Raw genomic sequence first — 25,785 nt, 5'->3', positions numbered from 1 at the left:
CTCCATGTGAGGCCTCACCAGCATAAAGCTGAGGGGCAGCATCACCTCCCTCAACCTGCTGGCCACACTTTTTTTGGTGTAGCCCAGGATATGGTTGTATTTTTGGTCCATGAGGGCACACTGGTGACAGATGTCCAGCTTCCCATCCACCAGTATGCCCAGGTCTTCTTCAGGAGGACTGCACTCAATCTTTTCATTCCTCCTCTTGTATTCATGGTGGATGTTGTCTCAGTGAGGTGCAAGACCTTACACTTGGATTTGTTGAACCTCATGGGGTTTACCTGGGCCCACTGCTTAAGCCTGTCCAAGTCCCTCTGAATGGCATCCTGTTCCTCTCTGTGTCAATCACAACTCAAAGCCTGGTTTCATCAGTAAGCTTGTCCTTTGTAGCAGTATCCAAAGCAATTCTTAAGTGACTTTACATACAGAAAAATTAGTTCTCTTCTGCACTTCTGCTGTTGAGAGATTATATCAGCTACCAATAAGGACCCATCCATATTTAATTTGGTGTCTCTACAAACATTACTAATTTTGCTCCAGATTTTTTCTTTATAAAGGGTATAATGCCATAAAAATGGCAAGTGTGCAAAGTATTCATGCTCCTCTGGGAGATTAAAAAATGCGAGGGCAAGATGATGTGGGTGTTCATACACACAAACAGTCTGTGCAGAGGCATTACCCACTTATTAACATTGGATGTTTTAACTACATGCTCTCTTTCATCTGTGCTCTATTCTCCCAACTGTTTCCCTCAGACACCATTCAGCATTTCATATTTCTGTTTCTGAGCAGCTGTTTCTGCTTTTCTCCAAATCCAGCTTCTTTTCTGTTTATCACCTTCTCTGCAGATGTTCAGCATCTCCTGATTAATGCTAAGCCTTCACTCTTCTAAATGAGTCTCCTTGTTGCCTCGCTGTCCCACCAGACAGCTAATGGAGGCAGAATCACAAGGTATATCCTATTGCAAAAATATTTAGTAGCTTCCACACAAGACTTTGTTCTCCTAAACAAAAAGCCACAAGGTACCACACTTCAAGCTATTTGAAGTCATGTCTTGAAACATTCAGAAGTTCCGTGGCACTTCTGAACAACTGTCTATACAGGCAGGAGGAAAAATGTACCAGACCAGTGACAATGCACAGAACCCATAACGGTGGCTGCTCTAGAAATCACTTCTGTTTTCATCCATACCTTTTTACCTGCTATCTTTTTTTCACTGTCTGTAAAAGGAGATTTTTGCATGTGAATCAGTCTTATGAAGCAGACATTCTTATGCCACCATAAGACACTCGTATGAATAAAAATTGCATCTCTTTCATATTTATGGAGAGTTTCATACTAATTTTAGCTATAATCTACTAATTTCATCATTCATTACATTTAATAATTCTCAATTTGTGTGCAGAGAAAATAAATAATTTTAAGGCTCCGAGGAGTAGGAAAGCCATACATATATTCTAGAGAACAGCTGACAGGCAGGGGAAGTAAGGAATAATATTTTAATTTTGTTGTGAAAAAAATAACTCTGTCCTATAAATAACACAGTTACATGGATATAAATCAGAAGTGTGATCATTCTGATGAGACCCCAGGAGACTCAAGCTCCCTGCTCACAAGAAATTAATCTCAGTTAACTCATATGACTTCTGAATAGGTTATGTGCTCTTCATTAACAGAGGTAGGCTGACTAATGAAGGTTTATATTATCTCAGAATTGAGGGCAATTAATGGATGAAATGCTGCTAAAATCTTATTTTAAGTCCAGCTCAGACACCAAAGGGTGTTTTATTTACCTGCTTTCATCTGCAAACTTGACTATCGGTCATTTTGTCTATAAATATTTTTCTTTCCCTTTTTAACTCAGAGAATGCAAGGATAATGGTAAGCACTATATTATAACTCACAGAAATCTTAAAACTTTGTTTTGAACTTCAATTTTTGTCTTTTGATACATTCACACAGCTCCCATTAATAGAAACAAGATGCAGTTACTTACAAAGAGCATTAGCAAATGGTTTTGGTCACAATAAATCATTATTCTGAAATTCTCTCTCTCTCTCTCTCTCTTTTTTTTTTTTTTTTTTTTAATACTCTGTGGTATGTTTTTGGGTTTTTGTTTGTTGTGTTTTTGTTTTATATTTGCTTTTAAGACTTCTTACAGAAAAACAAAATAAAAATGCTCATTTGCTTATCCACTCTCTTATTTCTTTTCCAGTGGACTGTGCATCAATGCAAGGGTCTGCCAATGAGCAAGACTTGGTCCAAGTGCTGGGTGACGAGCTTTTCTCTACATGGGAAAAGGTATGATGGGAATTCATTCTATGAACAGGTTCTATCAGAATGTATTCTGAAATCACTCTTGACTTTATTCTCATTTAAAAAATAATAATAATAATAATAATATTTTAAAAAGTGGAAGGGACAAGAGAAGACAGGGAAGTGCTGCTTGAGAAATACATTTCAGAAATAAATTAATTGTTAAAAGATGAAAAGTCACGTTGTCAAATAGAAGAAGAAACTACAGTATTCAGACTTGTGTTTAGCACACTGAGCACAGAGCTATGCAAGCATAAAGGCTGTTTTGTTTTAAGAAAAAGATCCAATTTTAGATATCTAGTTGGGAGGCTGGGGGGAGCTGACAATTAACTGGAACAACTGTTCAAAGCTAAGAAATGAAAAAGGGAACAGCAGAGGAATTTCGCTCCAAGTTGCCTACTGAAGCAGTTTCGGGTTTAATTTTTGTGTCTGTTTTGCAATCTCTTGATACTCAAAACTGGCTGACACAACACATGAGATATGCTAGTGCCAATTGTGGGTATTTCAAGTTCCTGGAAACAGTGTAAAGATCTGTGTTTACAAAAAGTTTACAGATGTGCCAGATTTTTTATTCAGAGTGAGAAGCAGAGGCCCCTCCAACAGGGAATGCTGCCCTGCATGCAGAAGGCTTCCAAGGAGGTGATTGGCCGTATTCAGGAACACCCAGTGTGTCCTTGTCCAGCAGAAGTGAAGAAAAAGGGAGTCACAACAGCCAGGTGATTTGCCATGTGCAGAATTATCTTCACAGTCATTCCACCAATGTCAATACGGTTCCTAATTGACTGAACAGCAGGTTCAGCAGCAGGTCGTTTGTTTATTTATTTATTTAATTATTTATTTATCTTTATCACAGCTGAGAGGTTCTTTCACCTGCCTCTGTTGTGGGCAGATTTGAGGTGTCCTTGAACCACATTCATGTCATAAATTCAGAATATGTATTAAGCTATAAAACTTTAATTTGAAAGTGTTTCAACTTATCAGACAGGATTTAGAACACTGGAAAGAATGTCCAGATGCAAAGAAGTGACCTTTTTTCTTACTGAATGCAAACTTCTGGGCAGTTACAGATGTAAGAATTTGTGGCATTTGGTGCAAAAGGCTAAGTGTCATTTCTTCAATGCCTCCATGCAATATTAAAGTAAGAAGGAGAATTAGGATGTGGGACAGTTGATTTTAGGCCTCTAGATTTAAGTTGCAAATATTACTCAGGAGAAATTAAATGCATTCTTTATGTATTAAAAATCTGCGTCAAAGCTATGTGTACTGGGAAATATTTTTTAAAAATCAAATCTTGAGGTTATTTGATTTTGCTGAATCTTATTTAATAATATGTCATCTAAACACATTAAATTAATTGGAAAATTGTTTTTTGTAATCCGAAATATAAAATGAAGTTCCGTTTTATTCTGAATTCATTTACAGGATATCTGCTTTAGAAGAAATGTGCTAAACTTAATTTGATAGAATCAAAGCTTAAATGAAAGTAAGTTGTCATAAGTTCCACCTAGCTATTAAACAGTTTTCTAAAAAAATATGAGAAAATCCTGTTTTCTCATATTCATAAAGTACTTTATGGAAATTTGGCACATAGATATTGCATTTTGCTATATTTAATTACAGTATTGAAATAAATATTATTGTAATACCTACATAATGCTCTATCTAGAGTATTTTAAGAAATTCAAAGGCTATATAGCTTTGTTCTTCTACTGAAAAAGAATGAAAGTAACAAACAGTAAATCTTTCACAAGGTTTATATAAAAGTGCTTCATTTTTATAGTGTTTTTATAAAGATCATTATTTTATACCACAGTGAAATCACTAAATAATACAGCTACTGTAGATAGTTATGGTACAATGATACCCTGCTTAATTTTATGTTACTCACTATGTATTGACATCTGTGACATTCTTAGACATCTCATGAGCTTGAGGGGATACAATCCAGAGGAAATTCATTTACAGGCCAAAGACAAAGTTAGTTGTTAGCATTAAAGTTACACCATGCTATGCTTTTCGCCGTTCTCATTCTCTGGTGTTCTTCCGGGACATTGTAAGTAGCCCTAGCAATCAAAGACATCTGTGAAGAAAAACAGAAGACAAATACTTGAGCCCTCCAGAAATACATGCATTAAAGAAAGCAGTAGGTGATAGTTAACTGACAAACCACAGCCCCACAGGCTGGCTACGTGTTATAGTAAAATGTCAGCACTTTTAGGATAAGACCCAATTCTTACTGCCCAAGGCACTTATTTTCACTCAGAATGACTGTTTTGAGCAAATCTAGCAGTCTCCCAAAGTGCAGCTCTTAATCCAAGTGCCAAAGTACTCGCTTTGCAGCTAATGTTCTTACTGACTAAAGTATTTAAAACTTTGTAGATCCAGCTATGTTACTGCACAGGTTCAGAGATTGCTTTAGATACTAATATCCTTATGCAGTGATGAAAAATGTTAGGAAGAAAAGATTCCTGTCTGTGACTGAGAGCAGAGTGCTCTTACACTGGTATGACACAGGTAGGAAACTATAAAATTAAGCACTCCTGAGTGTAGAGTAAATAAAACCAAAATCAAATACAGTTGGATTCAGGTGCAATGGTAGAGACCAAGTACCTCACCTGACAACAGAAAATCTTATTTGAATCTTTACAATTGGTATTTTATTTCTATTTTATTTTATCTTTTTTGTTTTGTTTTGTTTTGTTTTATTATTCCATTTCATTTTTACCTGGTTTGAGTAAATGAGATAAAACCAGGTAATCTCATATTGCATTACAGAACTATACTTCCTGAGTTCTGTGGATGCCATATTGCCCATTCTTTGGTGTTTTAAGGACAGCACTTCATGCTCTGCTAAAGTGGAAGGAAAGATCTTTTGTATTCCTTCTTCTTAGACTATAATTTATTTATTTATTTTTTCACTTTTTTGTATGGGGTCTGGATGATGCTCAAGTCTTCCTACTGAATCTCCATTTTCAGTACTGCTTTCACTGTCTGAGTCTCATTTGGCACCGAATGCTTTCAGAATACATTGCATTTTGATCACATTTTCATTGCACACCTTCTTGAAGATACTTTTTTAAAAGACTTTGAATCACCCATATGTATTGTTCTTCCCCAGTCATTTCTCTTTTGGTTGTCTGCTATCTGGAGTTGTATTCATAAGGCTTTAAGCTTTGTGGTCATAGCAACAAGCGTTTGTTTCCTCTTGTGGAATAGGCCTTTGCAGTGTTCAGATGAAATGTGCTGCCTATTAGATTACTGTTGGAGTGGCAACCATATCACATTGGGCTTGATTCTTTAGATGACATGCAATTCTTAGCCTGGTACCAGTTTTAGAAGAAAAACTAGATCCCTGAAGAGACATTTGTTGAGAGATTTATCAGTGATTTACCCAAAAAGCTTGTAAGACTCAGACTCAGTGTCTTTATAAAGCTCTAAAATTAAAATATATCTTGGAAAGTTCAAGTGGCATCAGAAGGCAGAAGAAACAGATCTCTCCAATTTCTCTGTGGTGAGATAATCAGAAAGAGCAACAGTCTGTGTTCAGGACTGTTGTTTTGCAACACTGTCTGAATCAGGCTGGCAAGCTCTGGAAGGGTAAGAAAGGGAAAGACAAGCATGATTAAAAGGACATCCAGAGACACTGGAATTTCTGGCATGAAATGGCTATTCAAGTTTTGAGGTTAAAAAAAAAAAAAAAATACTGAACATGATTACGATCTTCTTTTAGCCATCTGCTGAGATTTTTCCCAGCTCTCTTCAGTTTGTCATCGGAACTGCAGTCTTTCCAACTGTGCCTCATTCCTTTACAGGTATTCTCCCCCTAAAAGAGACTGGACATGTTAAAATGCTGTTCTGCCTCTGCAATGCAAAAGAAAAGTTATATAGACTTTGTAATGCATATTGCTAAAATGGAACTGCTAAAACTGGCACCATGTTCTTAGGCATCTAAATTACCTAGTGCTGTTTTTTAAATCCATTTCTTCAATACAGAAAGACTCATTTTTTCAGTGTTACTTAAGCATTACACCTACTGCTTTACCGCAAATTGCAAGACATTTCTATAAAGTTCATTTATATGATCAGAGAGGATTTCAGAAAAAGTCTTCTTTTGTTCAATTTTTATCTACACCTAAATTCACACTCCAGAATATTGATTCAAATGAGTGTAGAAATTATTGCTACCTTTTGCAGGACTTTCAGTTTGAAGTACATCTATGACTCGTAACAGGATGAAAATAAGTCTTCAGCCAATGACTCATTACAACAGAAAACTAATATTTATCTACAGCTAAAAGTGTTTCTGTTATTGTTTCCAGATAACTTGGAAAATTTGTAATAGTGTACACAACATGACACACAACAAAATATTTTGATACATCTTTTTAGCAGCATTTCTAACATATAGAAACAGAAAGCAGGTTGTTAAATTATAGGCTTTTTAAATTAACTTAGCATAAACCATTTCAGCAACTGATGGTTTAATTGTATTTTTCTAGTTCAGGCTGATGTCCTTGCTTTCAAGTAGAACACTAGATCTCTCAAATTCATAAAAAATCTCATTAAATGTTGCTTGATAAATAAAAATTAATATTATGTATTCAGTGCAATCAGTGCAATGCAATGTATATAACATGTTCATGCTAAGATTGGTGAATTAAAGAATGCAGAAGAGCAAATTTACAAAAGTATTTGTAAAATATTACAATGCTGGGAAAAGTGAGACACTCTTCTTAATGGAAAAATAAAAGTAAAGAGATTTTTCGTAAGTAGTTCTGACCGGTACTTCTAAAAAAGAAAGCTGTCATATGATATAAATAGAAGATTGATTACCACGCAACATCAGCAAGATAAATATTTCCAGTGAATTACTGTGTATACTCAGAGGACATCTGAATAGCAGCTAAAAGATATGAGGCCTAGTCCTGTCTCTTCCACTGGTCAGTAGAGGCAGCCCCAGAAAAAACAGGTAATTCTTTTCTGAATTTTACTTGTTCTCTGCCAAAGCCATCAATTTAAATCAGATGTTCCTATCCACTATTTCAGTCCATTCACTGGATGAATATCTACCCAAAACAACATTATCTAAATGCTTTTCACTGCAGGAAAGGTAATAATTTTGAGAATGAGATTCATCTGAACAGAAGATACTTCCTTCAAATCAATAAATTACACCTTTGAAATATTTATTTCCTTCTATTGGTTACAGGTCCCTGTACCAAATATATATAGTAACCATCTAGTTAGTCGAAAACAATCGCACAACACCCACAGTTGTCCACCAGGATCAGAATGAGAAGCTCTTTGGAGAAAAACAAATGTTGCTGAGGATCCAATTTCAGGTGGTGGTTCTGCAGGTATTTTACTTCAGATTACTTCTGACCTGGCCCCACAGATTCATTCATTGCGAGAATAAATTAGGGAAGAATTTCTTTTGATTTCATTTCATCAAAAAGGAATTCATTTTATGAACTACATGACAGTTCCATAATAAGAGCCAAACTGCAGTAGATGGGGAGGAAAAGAGAGTGCTCTTCAAAGAACTACTATTCTGAACTTAGATATTAGCAGATGAACCTATTGCTCTTTACTTTCTGACTGTTCCCAACACCAGATAAAGTCAAGACTCACAATTATTTTACAGTTCTGCAATATCAAACACAAATGATAGTAGTGATCCCCAAAACACTTTCCTCTGTTGAAATTACTTTCTCAACTGATATTTATGAGGATCTGACAGTAACAGACTCATCTCCTAAAAGGAAACATTTTGTCTTTATTTTGTTCAGTCTGCATAGTAAGTTCCATGTTGTGGATCCCTAATTGGCTTTCTCAAGGGTGGTGGTGAGGGAGAAGAAACGTTTGTAGATCATTCTCCAAATGACTCATGCTATCCCATGACTTAAACTACATTCTTTTTTGCCTTTGGGTCAGACTCAGCATACTAAGCTCTTTGCTTACATCAGTAGAAAGGACATGAACTTGATTGTCTACCACTCAACACTGCCTAATACGCCTGTGTGGGATTCGCCTTTCTTTCAACCACTCTTCCACTTTCTACCTTTTTACTTAATTTTTACACCCTAGCTTTGCCTGGGAATATTTTTTTCATCCTTTTGAGGCCCTGTTTGTGATTTTTTTTCTTTCTGTATCATGTTATGGTGCTGCAGAAATTCAGTTTTTCTCTTTCTTTCTCTTTTTCTCCAGGCCCATCATTCCAAAAGATATTTAAGGAATTAAATATCACTTAGGAAGTCATTGTAATACTTCTTTATATGGGATATATTAAATATATATATACATATATATATATATATATACACAAATCAAAGCACATTTTTAAAACAGAAAAACATTTTTTCTGTGAAGACTCGGTCAAGGTAAGATACCTGCGTGGCTTTACCACGACTGATCCCGTCATAAACAGTTGAAGATATGAAGTTGCTGAATTCCTGAAGTTGCTGAGATTGTTTGCGATCCTATTAACATTTTAAGGTTAAACAGTTAGCTCCAGATTCAAGTCATGGCAGGAATGGTACAAGAAGGATTGATTTTCTTGTGTGGTGTTTCCCTCCCCACTCTCCACCCTCATTTTTTGTACTTATTTAAATTGTTTAAGTCCTCTTCAAGTCTGCACGTAGCATGAACTGCAATAACTGCAGCCCAGGGCTGTGCTGGTGAGGCAATCAACACCTTATCTGGATAGCTTTCATTTCCTGTTGAAAGAGGTTGCTGAGGTATGCACTGAATCCACATCTCCCTCCCACAAACTACTTCACAGTCTCTGCTATCTCCCCGGTGATCTTCCTTCCCACAGCAGAGGAGTAAGGCTGGGCCTCCTTATACTGTGGCAAATGCCTTCCTCTCGAACCTCGAATGCAACCCAGACTTCTCCCAGCAGTGTCCCTGAAAAGGATTACACCGGTTCAGTGAAGTCAGGATATGTCCTGGCCTCCAGGACACGAAGCAGAACAGGCTTTCCTGATTTTCTTCCTATATGTCTTAGAAACTCCAGTCCCATTTCTACTGAGCTGAATTGAATTATATACATTCTAGTCTTTTAAAATCCATGTTCCAATAACAAAAGTAATGATACATGATATGGAAGAACTGCCTCTACATCCTTAATAAATAAGTAAACAGAGTAATTTATAAGTTCATATTTTGCCAGTTTCTGTCTTCCTTCCCTGATTGCTAATGAGATTAAATAATAAATTGAATAGGAAAAAGATAATTTTCAAATTGTATGTTATAGGACATGGCCTAAATTCAGGTTTGGTGTAGCTAGAAAAGTTGGAATATTGTTAAAGGCCCCTGCATGAGCTTTTAGAAATCCCTAGTGGCTTGGTTTGTTTATTTTCCCCTTTGGTTACTGTAAGCTAGATTTGTCTGGGCCAACAGAAATTTATTTGGCCTATAAAATTTACCCTCCCCAAAGCAGTGCATTCAAGCAAGACTGAAAATCATCAGAATAAGAAATTCAGATATGAATTTGAGTCCAAATTCATAATTACTGGTACCATGAAGTCCGCTGCAATAAATTTCAGTAGGGCTGAGATGCATAAAAACTGAAATAATGTATCAGTTTCTCTGTGTTCATTAACATTTCAGGAAGCAGAATTTGTAAATTTGTTTTTTTCCATAACTTCTCATATCTCTTAGCAAAGCCAGTTAACAAACAGAAGAGAGGGGAGGGGAGGGAAGGGGGATGAAACATGTGAACATATAAAGAGTCAGAATGTCCACTATGAATTCTTATTTCCAGTGAGCTTAAATAAGCTTAACTAAGTATTTCAGTGCGCTGTCAGAAAATGTAAGTAATTTCAATGATAGAAATGGCAGCATCTTTTAACTGTAATGCTTACTCTGTTAAGGTCATGTTATACCTTTGCTCTCAGCTACAGCTACAGCATTGTGCCTATGGATTGATTTTATTAATATTTTGAGGTTGTATTACAATAATCAGAGCTGAAGCTATAGTCTCCTCTGGAATGCTAACAGGGCACCGAGTCAAAATGTAGTCTACACAAAGGTGGGAAAATTTCCCTCTTCTGTTAATTTCAGCAAAACTCATAGAGAGCAGACATGACCAGTATACAGTAGCCCTGTGTACAGCTAAGCATTGCAGAAGTTGCTCCTTACTGTTCTTCTCTTCTTGCATGAATGCTTTTATAGAAATTATTCTCAATTATCTTTAATTCACAGACTACAGCTGAATAGAGTTGGAGGTCACAAGGGACTATTCTGATCATGCATTCTGCTTAATAGAGGTCATAGGACCTCACCCAGTAACTAATTCCTGACTTGTATCCAAAGCTGCTGATTTTCTGAAGCGACTTGTCCAACAGTTCTTCATTACTACACTGTTTGTGAGCAGTTCATTTCCAAAGCACTCAAATTTGTTCCAAGTGGTTAATTAACAGCATACAATTGTTTCCTTCCCTTGGAAGTATTACTCAGGTAATAAACAAATAAAGGAAACTGTGCAAAATACAACATAATACTAGAGCAAAATCCTCAGTAGATATGAGTCACCAAAATAATATTCAAATTGAGAATTATGCCAGTGTACATCACCTGAGGACCCATCCCCCAGTTTTCAGATCCTGAAACGCTTGATAACAATCTGATATCTTCAGTCAGGGAGCAGAAATAATATGATACTGTTTTTATGATGATAATCAGGAATCATGTTTGTAACTTCACAAATTCACTTTTGAATAAACCCAGCTAAACCATCTTATTTCATTAAGATTTGCAATAGTAAAACAAAGGGCACTGGATTATTCATAAAATTTAAATATCAAAGTGTATTTAATGTGGCTAAAACATAATTGACTTTGTATTTAAACACTGAGGAAACTGACATGAAGATAATAATTACCCACTACTTTCTGGTTTGACATCGGTTCTGATTTTGTTTCAAGCACAAGTGGCAAATTATTATACGTACTGTTTTCAGAGAAAAGGCAGCATAAATAGGATTGTATTGCTTTTAAGTTATCCCATGAAATAGGATTTTCTAGTAGACCCGTGGCTTTTTTGCTGACCAGATCTATAGCAGCATGATAGACAAGCTACTGCAAGCTTGACTTTAAAAGCAGGGGTTTAGCATAATTTCAAATATGAAATCTTCTTTCTGAATATTTGCTAGATAGTAGAGATAGAAGGTTGGCCTTATGAATTCTCCAGCCTCTGGCACTTCTACTGACTGCATGTGTAACTTCTTGCAGTTAATATTTCTGCATCAGCTGACACATTTATAAAGACAGTAGTATCGTACATATCATCAGTGGTGTTCTGGTACAAGTGCATCATGTCTGTCATACCATATCCTTGTGTGATGTTCATTTTAGCAAAGTCTAGAGCTCCAGCCAACTTGGTGTAATCTGCAAATTTACTGAGGGTGCACTCAGTGCCCTCATCCAGGTCATCAGTAAAGGTATTGAACAGGACAGGCCCCAGCACTGATCCCTGGGGAACACCACTCATGACCAGTCACCAGTTGGATTTAGATCCATTCACCATCACACTCCAGACCCAGCCCTCCAGCCAGTTCTTTACCCAGCCAAGAGTGTACCTGTCCAAGCCATGGGCTGCCAGCTCCTGCATGAGAATACTGTGGGAGATGGTGTCAAAGGCTTTGCTGGAGTCTAGGTAGCCTTTCCTTCATCCACCAGGCAGGTCACTAGATCATAGAAGGAGATCAGGTTGGTCAAGCAGGACCTGCCCTTTGTGAACCCATGCTGGCTAGGCCTGATCCCATGGTTATCTCACACATGCCACATGATCTCCCTCAAGACAATTTGCTCCATAACCTTCCCTGGCACTGAGGTCAGGCTAACAGGCCTGTAGTTCTCTAAATCCTCCTTACAACCCTTCTTATAAGATGGGAGTCACACTGGCAAGCCTCCAGTCTTCTGGGACCTCACCAGTCAACAAGGAGCGCTGATAGATGATGGAAAGTGGCTCAGCTATCACTTCCACCAGTTCCCCCAGCACTCATGGATGGATCCCATCCGGCCCCATGGACTCGTGGTGCTCCAGGTGGAACAGCAGGACTCTGACTCTAAACTGCAAATGCTTTATGTACATTCTGCTTTGGAACTGATTCTTTAAATAATAGAAAATAAATATTCAAATATCAGTAGATCCATTTACAAATTTTGTTGTTATTCACAGAATAGTTATTTCTTATTCATTGAGTTCTCATATTTTTTTCTTGAAAATATCCACCATTTAAACAATTTACAATTACTTAGAGGTTAGTATTTCCATAGATAGACATTGTGAGAACAGTGAAATTCATCTTTCGACTCTTTTCCTATCTGTAACAGTGCAGGTTTTATCTTCATGATACTTCTGTAACCCACTTTTGCGCTGCTTTCCAAAGTATAGGTAACTGCCACTGTTAAGAATTCAGTAAATTTAACAAATCATTTCTCAGTGTTTTTACTGGTTTTCCATGGAGCACAGCAGCCTGGGCAAAATGATGTTGTGATTTTTTTGTTAGATTTACTAAGTTATCTTCCTTCAGTTTGTACATTTTGCACTGTTCAGTCACCTGAGGCTTCAAATTTACTTCTCTCCTGGACATTAGATGACTGAAGTGCCTCATAACTAAGTGATTTCCTCTTGCATTGCTTGAGTCCATTGGGGAGTATTGCCTATTTGCTCAATTCTGCATGTGCAATCTGCTCTTGATTCTGCAGACTGTAACTCAGTGATGCTTTGTTAGTAGTCATTCACGACAAATTTGTGTAGGATCCATATGAATGTTTATACGTATACCCAGTAAATGGGCTAATCTTGCAGTCCCTGAATGACAGAAAGTAGGACTGTGAGGGATCACAGCTGCCACTTTTGATCTGTGAACTATTTGTCTTAAAAGCCCTGTTCTCCCCTAGGTCCCTGGGCATCCTCTTGCATTGCTGCATTATCCTGACTGTGATGAAAGCATGAGGAGTAAGGAATGAGGAAATATTACAGAAGTCAAGGATCTGGAAAAAATGTGTATGTGCATAGATAATAGATACCTGAACATCTCAGCAGTAAGATGCTCTGCTGACAAAAACTTTTTGACAGCTGGTTTAGGGAGTGAAATGTTAACTTGCCTTGCCTGCACTGATGATTTCGATGAAGCTAAAAAGTGAACAAGAAAATCAATCCAATCAGCCCTGACTGGGCTATACAACAGAAAACCATTAGTGAGTGTAAGTTGGAGATAAATATATTTTTTCACCAAATGCAAGGCTTATGGCTGGAAGATGTAATTTGTGGAACCAGAAATGTTATTCTCAGTGTACATCTTTTTTTTTTTTTTCATTAATAGAATGTAGTTAGAAACAAAACAAACAAACAAGCGAACAAAACCAATAATGAAAGTACTTCCTTCCTGAATAATAATAATAATAATAAATATTACATTTCATCTTTGAAAATAAATGTCCATACACATTTTGTAAAATTTCATTCAAAGTGTTACAAAATTCTGTAGCATTAGGGTAACAAAATTCTTTTTTTTTTTCTTACGAGTCTTCAATGGCAAGAACCAAACACAAGGCACAAATTTTGATCCTGCTTCTTTTTTATTTTAAATACACAACAAGACATAAAATATGTAGTATCTATCTGTGTTTCTTTTCTGAGAAAATATAGTTGCACAGGACCTGCTTCCTTCCTTTGAGTAATGAGATATAATTCATTAACAGGATTCTTATAAGAGTTGGTTTTATTTACCTCCAGCTCCTAAATACAAATAAACTCTTTTAAAAGCCCTGGAAACTTTTGTTAGCTGCTTCCAAAAGAGAAACTCACTCTCCTAAACATCCGAAACACTTCATTCTTTAGTGATGCTCATCTTGCCTTGTTAGCTTGACAGTTGTTTTTTTTCCTGGAGATCTTATTTTGATAGGAGTTATCAGGCTTATCAAGGACTGTGCCATCAGTGGAATTCATAACATCCAGGGGATTTTGAGACCAGGTGTTCTGAAAAAATGAACAAAATGTATTGATTTGTATCTGCAGGGTATCCGCTCTGGTATCTCACTGGACTTTTGCAATTGAAGCTTTGGTCAGAATTTGTAAAAGTTTGTTTTGTTTCCTTAAACTCTCACTCCACAACTGGTAGGAGAAACAACCTTTACTCTAGCAGTTCCTGTGATGCAATGGCTACAGAGCCTAAAATATCATGCTTTGTTTATTTATTTTATGGCTTTGTGACAGGATGGATCCTTGAGATACTGTATCTCCATGTCAGGGCTGTCCTGGGGAACAGCCAAAGCAATCAAACAATTACTATGCTTCTGTGCTTGCAAACAACAAGCCTCCCGCCAGGGCCTACAGCTACCATGCAGGATGTGCTCCAGCCTGTGTGGAGCTGCCTGGAGGCCTGGTTCAGTCCAGTCATGCTCCTTCAGCATGGACAACCTGGAATGAAAAAAAAGCAAAACCTCTCTTTGCTCACTTATTTGTCTTCATCACATATGAGGAAAGCTTTGAGTGTTAACAAGACAGTGCTTTGAAGGAATCCACTGATGAGTTTTCTAGGAGCACCACTGCAAAGAGGTAGAGCAATCTAATGGACAGTTTGTCACTGATGGGACCCCAGGGGTTCTACTGTGACAGCAGGTAGCCTGTACCCCTGCTCATCTTCTTGTTCCAGTACAGGAGCCACCAGCTGAGCTAAGCTTGGTGCCAACATTCACAGGGGTGAGTCAAGGTGCTCTTAGGAAATTCAGAAAAGCTCCTTTCCACCACATGGGCAGGGCATGAGGCTACCCCACTCGTTACATCACTAATTGCCATAGATAGGAGCACCTAGGGATGGCTTTTTATGGCTACTGCACAGATAAGAGGGATGCCTACATCCTTCTTCACTTGGCATACCACAAGCTGTAGGTGCTCCAACTATAAACAGATCTGGGGTCAAGGATAGAATAATTTTTCTGCTTCCAAAGTGTACTGTTATTAATTTTATAGTATGCCTATTTTACTAGGATGCCTAATTTTACTGCTTTCCTGAAAAGCAGTTTTCTTGTATATCTTGAAAAACCTGAACTACTTCTGTTGTTCCTGTAGGCAAGGGAGTAGTAACAGCAGCTAGAAACATGTGTGGAGCAGGAAACACAGTGAAAATGTGTGTTTGCAGTCCTGTCAAAGTACTGCAGTCTTCCCCAGCTTGAAGTATCTCAGCTATGCTAGTCCTGCTTGTCTCTTAACCAGAGCTGCCAACTAGGCTAAATTGCATGGTGACTTTGTGAAGCTGACAAATCTAGGTTAAAATGCACTGGCCAAGCTCATTTCCATTTGGATTTAACCTAAAGTCTCAAATAAAGGATCTGAACAGTAATTTGATGCACTAATTAACTGGCAAGGAAAAAAAAAAAAAAAAAAAGAGAGAGAGAGAGAGAGAGAGAAGAAAAAAAATGGATTGTTATTTTAAGTTTTGTTTTAGAGGATAAAAAGTCTTTTATATATTTAGGTGAATTTCATTGAGATTCTTGTTGCAAATAAGAGTACACAAATGAGCTCTTTCAAATTCCTGGAAATAAATGAGAGACATGTAGTGAATTCTTTGAATTAGTAAAATAGACTGCAAGTGACCAAGCACAAAAAAAGCAGGGTTAATGTGTCACGGAGGAGCACAGCTTGTTAATTTGACCACACCATTTTAAATTTAAGATTTTGCTAGTCTAATTCATAATTAAACATTTAATGTGTAATTTGGTACTGCAAACATCTAGCAAACATACATTTTGTTATTATAAATTGACAATGAAAAAACTCCAGAATAAAGCAGTGAAATCAGAGGAACAGTAGAACTGAGATTATTGTCCAAATTAATTTAGTTCTCTAACTTTTTATGAATGTTAGATTTAGGTACTCATCCTGTGTGTGGTGTCACACTGTTTTCTGAACATCCTTTAGATTTGTACTGAATAGCAGATTGTTAATTCGGAACAATTAATATTTCTGCAAGATATTATCCAAAGTTTTTTAAAATAATTGCCTAGAGTTAGGTTTCCAAGTCTTTATCAGTTAATTAAAAATAGTGAACCGCAAATCCTACTGGAATCATTGGAGACACAACACTTTTGAAGCACTAATTGCTTACTTAGGTCTCTGCATTAAGTCTGCAGCTGAAAAAAAAAATCGAGCTGATGTCTGGCCCTTCTCAGGTTGAATTGAGAAAATATCTCTCCAAGCCCTGAGGATTTAGTTCAGAATAGAGAACAGTTTTTATTTTCTCAAAGTGTTATCCATTCTCCACACTCACCTGTCATTCTGAGTTGCTGAAGTATAAAACTGCCTGTCAGCAAAGTTAGTGTGTCTTAGAAAGCATGCTAACATGGGCTTGTTTCTTCTATAAGGACACAGCACCCAAGACGAAAGCACTCATCTGCAAATGTTGACCATGCAGTGGGCATCAAACACTTGTACTGCTCATACTTTTGAAAAGAGCTGCAAAGAACAACCGATTAGGAAAGCAGCACTGATTATTCATAATTGAATCCACAAGTACAGCTCTGGGCCTGGTTTGACTTTCTTCAGTACCCATGCGAACAAGTGAATGAGCTTCAGACAGTGCTGCATATGTATACTTAATTATGTAAAACAGTGTATGTAAATATGTCTCAAAGCCCTTAAAAGGAAGAGTAAATAAATAAAACAGCAAAATTGCTGGCTATTACAAGCAATGACAATCTGGATAATATGAGTTATAGTCACCAATACTTCACAGTTTTTTTTCTTATTTATTTATTTATTTATTTTGCCTACCTCATTCTTTCCTAGTAGCAGTTTACTTGATGCACCAAATAGTCTTGAAGCTATGTAGTCTTGTACAAGAAGATGTTGGTTTTGCAGTGACATTTTCACACAAGCATGTTGGCCACAACTATTTAACTCTGTTTATTGTTGCTTTATCTTTTAACATGTCTGGCTTTTCTCCATTCTTCTCCAATCTAAAAGGGTTGAAAAATGGCACTTTCCTCTGATTTAACTACAAAGAGTATGGGGAGCACGGTGAGAAGTTGAGAGCCACAGGAAATAGAATGTTGTTTCCTTACTACATACTAGCTAACTAGAGATTGGCTTTTCCCAGGCAAACAGCTGGAGGACACAAAAAGGGAGACAAAAGGAAAGATTTCCACTGATCTTTTACTTCATTCTCTTTTCATAACAGTGAAACCAGACTCTAGACCAGAGCCTTTGCTTTAATTGTAAATCAGCTTCAGTTGAGCTATGCAGATTCACAGTGTTATTATTTTTGTTGTTAGCTCTTGCATGACTGAAGCACCCACAGATCCCAGCTGAGATAGGAATCTGTTGTGCTAGGTGTTGTATGAATTAAAATCTAGAGGAAATATTTATTCCAAAGAGTTCACGAGCTAATTAGATGAGTGACTATACGGGAGGAAAATACCAAAAAGGCAGAGACATGTTTGCTCAGTCACTCAGAAGATCAGTGGCTCCGCTGGAAAATAACTCCAGATATCCAGATGCTCAGATCACTGCTCAAGCCACTACACTAAGCAGCACTGCCAGGTAAAATGAATGGATATTTTTTCATTTAATATCAAACTACCAAGGACACTGAAATGTTCTAAAAAGGTACACAAAAGCAAGCTTCACTCTTCAAATATTTTTGAAAACAAAATCACACGCACAAAAGGAAACCACACCACTTTTATCATAAGTCACTCTGTGTCACTGTAAGGAACAGTTCAGAATTTTAGGGTTTTGGGTAAATTTATTTGGAGTGCCAAAAGAAGAGATTCTGTAATTTCTGTGTAAAGCTGGTCCCTGGAAACAGAATTCAGTTCTCTAGGATTATCTCTCTAATATTTTGTTATTGTGCACATAAACTAACTCTGCTTATTGAGTGAAAGATTTTAACAATTAGAGTGAATACCTTGAAAAATTTCTGTGCCAAATGAGGTGGTTTTTTTAAGGGGTAAGCATCTTGCTCAGATAATAACTTAGTCTACCACAGTGGTCACCCTCTGGCATTTACTCTAACAAGTTCTATATCAGCTGTAAATTTTGTTGCAAAACTTCCTCATATTAAAGCCTGTCAGCAAGACTCTGTTTCAGCTCCAAGACTGCTGGGCAGGAAAAAAAAAAGCACAGAAAAGAAATACTTCCTTATACTTGATCAAAAGCGAAAGGGGGGGTTTGTGGTCTGTATATAGATCATTCAGAGGAAAGGTTGGGGGGAGGGGAGGGAGGAGCAGGGGGAAGAAAGAAAAGAGAAGAAAAAAAGTATGAAGAAAGCCAGAAGTTCTTTCTACAGCACTACCAATTGCAGCTTAAAGTAGAAAATAGAGAACCACCTTAAGATCTTGAGTTGGAGGGGCTTTTTTATGTCACTTCTTCATTGCTCTAAATCATCACTGCTATTGGATGCTGATTCAGAGCTATAAACTACTTCTAGTGTTTACATTAGGACTTATGAAAGAAATGCATATCTCAGGCCAGCAGATCAAATACATCACTGTCTACAGGAACTGCAGTGAGGCAAGTATGCATTGTATCCAAATGAGGCCTGCAGGAACTCGAGACAAGAAAAGTTTAATCAGTTACACCCAAAAAACCTGCACGCAGAGAAGAGAGTGAAAACTAAGAAAAGACATGAAGTGAACCTTTTTCTATACTGTGACAAATGTGGCAGGACTGCATTTATCTGCCTTTTGAAAAGTAAAGTTGTGCTTAACAACAGGAAGGAAAGGTATTATTTTTCTTTTTATGAAAATACAGAGTGAGCAAGTTAAGCTCTGTGACATTTCAAAATCATATACTTTAGAACAGGATGTAAAGTCAGACTTTTCTGAGAGAAAAGAACTTCAGGTTACTCCTAGTTTCACAGCAACAATCTTCTATATGCTGTGGACACCCAACACCAGAGCTTATGCTAGTGCTTATTAAGGATGGTGCTTGCAGTACAGCAGGGCACAGAGACAAACAGTCTTCCCTCCCTGGTCTGCAACAAGTGTCCTGTAATTGCCCGTTGCATCTCAACAGCTGAAATAACCTACGTATTTCAATAGATGGAAAGACTTCTGCCCCAGCCCTCAGGTCCTGCTTCTGCCTTGCACTGCCCTGGCTCACTGATGTTGCCTCTTGCCCAAATAGCTTCCTGCTCCCACCACCAAATGACACTCATTCCACCACAAATGGTACTTTAAAGTTGTGGGGAGGGGCCTGGATTTTATTCATGACATAGAAACCTAACATGTCTGTAACTATTTTGTTTATTTCTTTATTTATTCAGGGAGAATGCTGCAAAGGGAGAAGCAGCAGTTACTGAAAGTAAGAAGCTGAAAAACTACGAAGATCCCATTTTGCCAATCCACAGCCATCAGTTAACAAATTACTAAAACACTTCCCAGAAAAAGCAGTCGCTAATGTGTGCATCTATCCTTGTATGCATTGTGTCACCAACTCCAGAAGATTTCCACAGCTATGTCACTGTTTAGTCAAAAACTTTCAAGGTCAAATTAACCCAGTGTAATGTCATGGTGAGCTCAAAGGAACTCCTTTGGTCATTTCATGCCTACCCATGTGGAAGAACGGGAAGTGAAACAGTTAACTGTTGTCAAGCAGGAAGAAAACATCATTCCTTTGGCTCACTAGCTGTTCTCACATAGGAAACCCTAAATGTGTGGTTTTCTTAATCGATTGAGTCCTTCCTGTCCAAAAAAGGGAAAAAAAGTCTCAACATATACCTACCTGAACCTATCTGTGAAATCCTCTGGAGTGGAAAAAAATCAGTGCATTTTTGTTAGTTTGGGACTTTATTTTTTTTTTCCAAATGACAACAGATAAAATAAGAAGTTTTGCTGAAATAAAAAATCATTCTAGGCCTCAAATGGCAACTTATCATTGTAAAAATGTGTCAAATTGGTCACAGTAGCTTTTGGAATGTTTACATTTGTTCAGGAAAGATTTGGCAAAATGTATGCTGAAAATGTTTTGATTCCACTAAAAATCTACTTCTTTATAGAATACCGGGAAAAAAAGAAAAGATTGGTAAAAGAAACTTTTACTGAGCTAAACTGACAGGTGACTTTTGGGTTATGAATTATGTTAAATGAAGAAAAGTCTTCTAACTGTTGTTCAAGTCACTGCTTATTCTACTTGTCTATCTTTGTCCTTTTAGCACTGCTGTGTTTCTCATATTTGCAAGACTGCACCCTTCCATTCAAAGCATTACACAGATTTTATCTGAGGTCCAGATGTCCAACAGCAAACTGAAAATTTCTTCCTCTAGGTCTGACAATTTTTTCCTATTTTTCTCTTAATATACAGAAATTATTTCACTGCAACCACATAATAAATCTTTGTAAAGAAGACTTTGCACAGCATATATAGCCATAATTAAGAGTCAGCACTGTGAAGGCATAGGTGACTTGTAATCTTCTATGATAGATATTTCTATCAAAAGGTAATTGAAAATTTAAATAAATAAATAAACAAATAAATAAATGAATGAAGAAAAGTTAAGTGTGGATAAAGCACAAGAACCAGGACAATGCTTCTAAAAAAGTTGTACAGAATAGGGACCTGTTTTTCAGCTCATGAGTAAATCAAATAAAACGCATTACATGAGCCTCCTTAAGCAAATACTCTATGTACACTCATATTGCTTAGTTCAAGCTGATAGCTGTATAAAACAAGCTCTCCCCAGTGTGTTACACATTTGAGACCCTTGGGATTTCTCTTATATTTTTTTGCAATTTATTTCTTATAAACTAATCTTCTACTTCCTTTTCCAGTGTGGAAAGATGTTTTATTGCTATGCTGTTTAGTTTAGCAATGGCAGCATGCCATAGACAACACTCTTGTAAGGATATAAAGCAAATTTAACATTTTCAGTTCCAAAATGCAGAGTTGTACTGGGATAGACACACTCTTGTTTCCAAATGAACTGAACTTCTTGAATCTCAGCCACCACTCAGGGTGATGTTTTCTCTCTGCATTTAATCAAAAGAATTATTTCTGCAGTCTATTTGTTTCACACTTAATGCACTATCTGGTAGGCTACACTCTTATCTACATGGCCAAAGTAAATTATTTCAAGCATTTCAAAAGATCATCAATAAGTTAGTGACAATGCTAAATATTTTTTTGTTCGCTCCTGCTCTTTGGAATAGCCTGGAATGCTAATTCTTGCCCCTGTGGATATAGCATATGTATGAGCATCAGCAAATATGGGACACAGAAGAGAGCAAACAGCAAGGGTATGTAACCATACATGGAAAAAAAAAAAATCAGTACTGCCACAAATATGAAATTTTTCAGTCTGGAATTTTGTTTGGGAAACCTGACCAAGAGGTGCTCACAGTTCAGACCACAGAATACTTTTTGGTACTTATTGCCTTAAAAAAAGAACTTCCTCAATAGGATGTTTTTGTGTCTCTGACATCATGAGTTCAGAACAAATTACAGTATTAAAACATTCTAGCACTTGTTCAGTGTGCAAAGTAAATGCAAAATACCTATTGCAGAGAATCAAGATATGAGTTGGAAGACAAAACCGCATAGACACTCAGGCACACTCTTTTTTGTAAGAAGCCTAAAAACCCAAGGTTAAATTTTTTAAGTGGCTGAAAAAGAAAGTTTATAATTTTGACTTGAGCTGCCTAATAAGATTTTCATCTTTCAGACATGACATTTAGCTTGTAAACCAAGAATGCAATTAACTGAACAACTTAATGCAGGAATCAAAACTTTTTATCTGAGAAACAGTGGCTTGAAATTTGAGATAATTTTTCTTTATGCTGTCCAGTTAATCATAAAAATTAACCCTCCTATTTAACATCTTAGCAACATGTAATCTAAAATCAAAGCTTTATTCAGTGTTTTGGCTGTTGTTGTGCCTGACAGTAAATTCTACCATGTGAGTTCTAGATGTATATTTAGGGTATCTGGAGCATGAAACTCTGGTTTTGGTGAGAGTTTCCAATCAGCACAATGGTGTATAGTAAATATTCCTATTATAATTTTCAGTAGTCATTTTCTGTTCCAATAGGAAAGAAATTATAGACAAGGAATGAGGATAAACAACATCTCACTCCACTTTGTGCTCATCAAATTTTATACTGTTTTTGATTTATTGATGTAGCATTAGGTTCTCCTTCTATTTATTTTTTCTTCCTTATCACTAAGATTAAAAACCCATCCTGGGATAATGACATTTGGGCAGATATTAGTGAGAGTAAATGCAAGTGTGTTCCAAAAAGAATTGTTTGAATTTGCACAATTTCTAATTCAAAATTTAAGTAAAAAGAATGAAATTTCTGTCTAAGTTCTTCTTTTTTCAGAACTAGCAATCTATCCCTAGAATCAGTTGTGATGACCTCTAATCTCACTAGCAAAATGTTTGTTTACAGAAAAGCTATTTGTTGGATTTACCATAATTGACCACAGTAATTATGGTGAGGGGAATTTGTGTCTCATTTAGAATACTACTGGATAGCTTTTCTAGCAATATAGGTAGTTTAAGTCTTTAATCTCCCACAAGCACATTTTCAACATATAAACTGTGGGACTTAAGAGCCCTCATGTTTGTTTATGTGTCCAGAAACTTGCAGTTCTTTCATCGCCTGTCTGTACGCCCAGGAGATGTGTCAAGAGTGGTGGCAGAAGCTACAGACTAGGTTTCCAGGACAAGCAGAGGCAGAACAAGTTCACTCCCCATATCTCTGTACCTGCCTGCATTCTCTGTACCTGTCTCACAGGGATCAGTGCCCCAGCAGCTAAAGTAAGTCATCTGCTTGCTCAATCAGTGGCCATGTAGGTTTTTCCATGGGAGGCCGGTTTTGGATTCTACAGTCAAGAATTTTGCTTTCACTACAACCCCCAGGCGGTTTCAAACCAGCAGCATAAAGGAGATGGTTTCCTCCAGTTGGGAAAGCCCCCAGCCTTCAAATTCCCGAATTATCAGATGCAGCCTTCAGCTGAGGAGTCTGAATGAGAGTTCAGCAAAGGGAACTGCCCTGACCTGTGATGTGTCACAGGCTGGGCTATTTCAACATACAGAATGAGTCATTTATTGAGAGCTACTCCACAGGCTTGCTTTAAAAATCAGAGCTTGGATAAGAGATCTGGTTTCTCGTTCTTCTGGCTTTTGACTGCTTCTCAGGCAGCATTCCTGGTTCTATGATACAAAGTGATTAGTATATCGTAAATGTGAGTTAGGATTTAGTTCCCCTCTTTGCCTCCCAACTGCTGCGTGCTAAGGTCATGGCACTAATTCCTGAGGCATTTTGACAGTCTATGTATGACTAGAGAGCTGTAACCAAAGTTTGAAAGAGTATATGCTAGCAATGCATGGCTATGAAAAAACATGCATATATCTACAAATTTAATACTTCGGTATTCATCAATTGCATATCAAGGTTGTTTACATTTTTTTTTTATTTTCTACATTTAATGAAAAAATTATACAGGATTAAATTGCTTAATTAATGTAAACATACTCTTACAAAATAAAAGCTAAAAAAATAAAAAATTACTAGCAAAGTGAATGGTCAATGAATATCACTTTATTGTTGCTATGTTTACTAAAATGTCCACAGTACCCCAGCCCTGTAGAGCTGAAATGCAACTTTAAAATTATCCAGTCAGGAGCAAGTAGTCGTCAGGCTCTTCTTCGTTTAATGTGAAAGCCCCAAAGAAAGGCCTTGTGTTTTTTTCTGAGTGCTAGTTTGAGAGCTCATTGCAACACTTCATCATTTCAAGGTGAGCTAAGGCATCTGCCCTATGTCAGAAGAGGTTTGATGTAATCCAGTGTCATGGTTTTGTTCTGATTTAATATCACTCTATGCAATTTGATAATTTTTTTACCAGGAAATGGACATGGGGCCACAGGAGCTTGTTTTGTAAGGGAATGAGATGTACAAGCACTTTGAATATCACAGTTTACCCAGAACTGTGCAGCTGAGAACATTCCACTAGTGCTCAAAGGTCACCATCTCATGGGTTGCATATAGGCACATATCACACACCATAACCAATCATCTCTCCTCAACGCAGCAAAAACCAGCATGAACAGCTCACAGCAGGATGGAGGAGAAAGCCTAACAAAGAGAAATCGCCTTTTCCAGGGCCTTGGATGAGACCCTGAAATGAAGTGAGCAAGGCTAAGATTCACTGATTAACACCGTTTATAAGTGTCAGTAGTTGGCACGGCTCTGAGAGGAAACATTTTATTTTGTTTTTGGGGAAATGCAATCTATGCTGCTTCATTATGAGAATATTTCATTTTAAAATAAACAGATCTGAATGTGTTGAGAAATAAGGTGAAAACATGCTTTCTCTATAAATAAACAGAGTAGTGAGGATATGAATTGATGTGATTTTTCCTGATGGAACGTGAGTTTGACTCCAAAAAGCAAATCTGATTTGTCAGATGATAAAGGTTAGAGCTGCCTTTAAATTCTATAGCTGTTTTTGTTAATGTTAAACAAACTACATAAAATAAACCATATAGCGTGGGTAGGAAAAAAGCACTGTGAATACACCCAAGCTGTCCTGTCTTCTCTTTTCTTGGTACGTGAATGCCACCATGAGCTCTGCTGTGACACAGAAACTAACATTCCACCTTTGTGGCAACATTAAACCCTTGTGTTGGTTTGTGAATTATGTGAATCATCATGTGAATCTTGACAAAGCAGGACATTTGTTTTATTAGAAAACAGAGTGCACCTTTTCCACGGTAGAGTTTTTAAGAAACGCAGTATTCTGAGAGTACTGTAAAACACACCTATCAAACAAATGAGTCACTAAGTACAACAGAGGCTGGTTCGTGCAAAACAAAAGGGGAGCTGTGACATTTTAAATAGGTTTTACTTCTTCCTTTGGGTTTAAACCAGTGCCTGAGCACAAAAAATTCATGTCTCACATGCAAATTTTCTTTCTAACCACAAGCCAAATCAGTACCAATTGTAGATGCCTACAGAAAACTTTCACACTCTTTTGAACATTGAGCTCTCTTGATTTGGCCAGCAGAGAGCCCACAATTTAACTGATAAACTTCATTCCCTGATCTGCACTGACATCATCCTGGCTGGAAAAAAAAACCAAAAAAAAAACCAACAACAAGGAAGTAAGCTAATCAGAGATCTCCTGATTTATATTCTGTAATGAATACAAAGAGGCAGAAACCAAGGTCTTTTAAATGGAAACTGTCAGCAAAAAGAAAACAGAAAAGAATTATCTTGGGAGGTGTCCAAGAAAGAGCAGAAGGGTCACAGAGGAAGAGGGGATACTAGAAATGAAGGAATGCTCTAGGGAGAGACAATATATATTACTGCAGTATTGTCCCACCTGGTAATGTCATGTCAGGAGTGCACACCATGCCACATTGGTCAGATTTTGACAAATGACTTACGAAAAATCATGGAGCTTAAAAGAAAGGTGTAAATGCATTCTTTGCAGAGATCTGTAAATAACTTTTTTGTT

The 25,785-nt window shown here is 37.1% G+C and overlaps 1 long non-coding RNA gene across 1 annotated transcript; it reads left to right on the top strand.

Moving 5' to 3' along the window:
- Window positions 1–1,590: 1,590 nt before the first annotated feature.
- LOC107311907 lies at window positions 1,591–24,844 on the top strand. Its single transcript, XR_001554293.2, has 3 exons — window positions 1,591–1,678; window positions 2,216–2,301; window positions 19,592–24,844. It is a non-coding gene; the product is annotated as an uncharacterized LOC107311907 (long non-coding RNA).
- The last annotated feature ends 941 nt before the right edge of the window (window positions 24,845–25,785 follow it).

The sequence above is a fragment of the Coturnix japonica genome, chromosome 3 (assembly GCF_001577835.2).
Source record: "Coturnix japonica isolate 7356 chromosome 3, Coturnix japonica 2.1, whole genome shotgun sequence".
NCBI lineage: Eukaryota > Metazoa > Chordata > Aves > Galliformes > Phasianidae > Coturnix > Coturnix japonica.
This window is presented reverse-complemented; position numbering and strand designations above follow the sequence as displayed.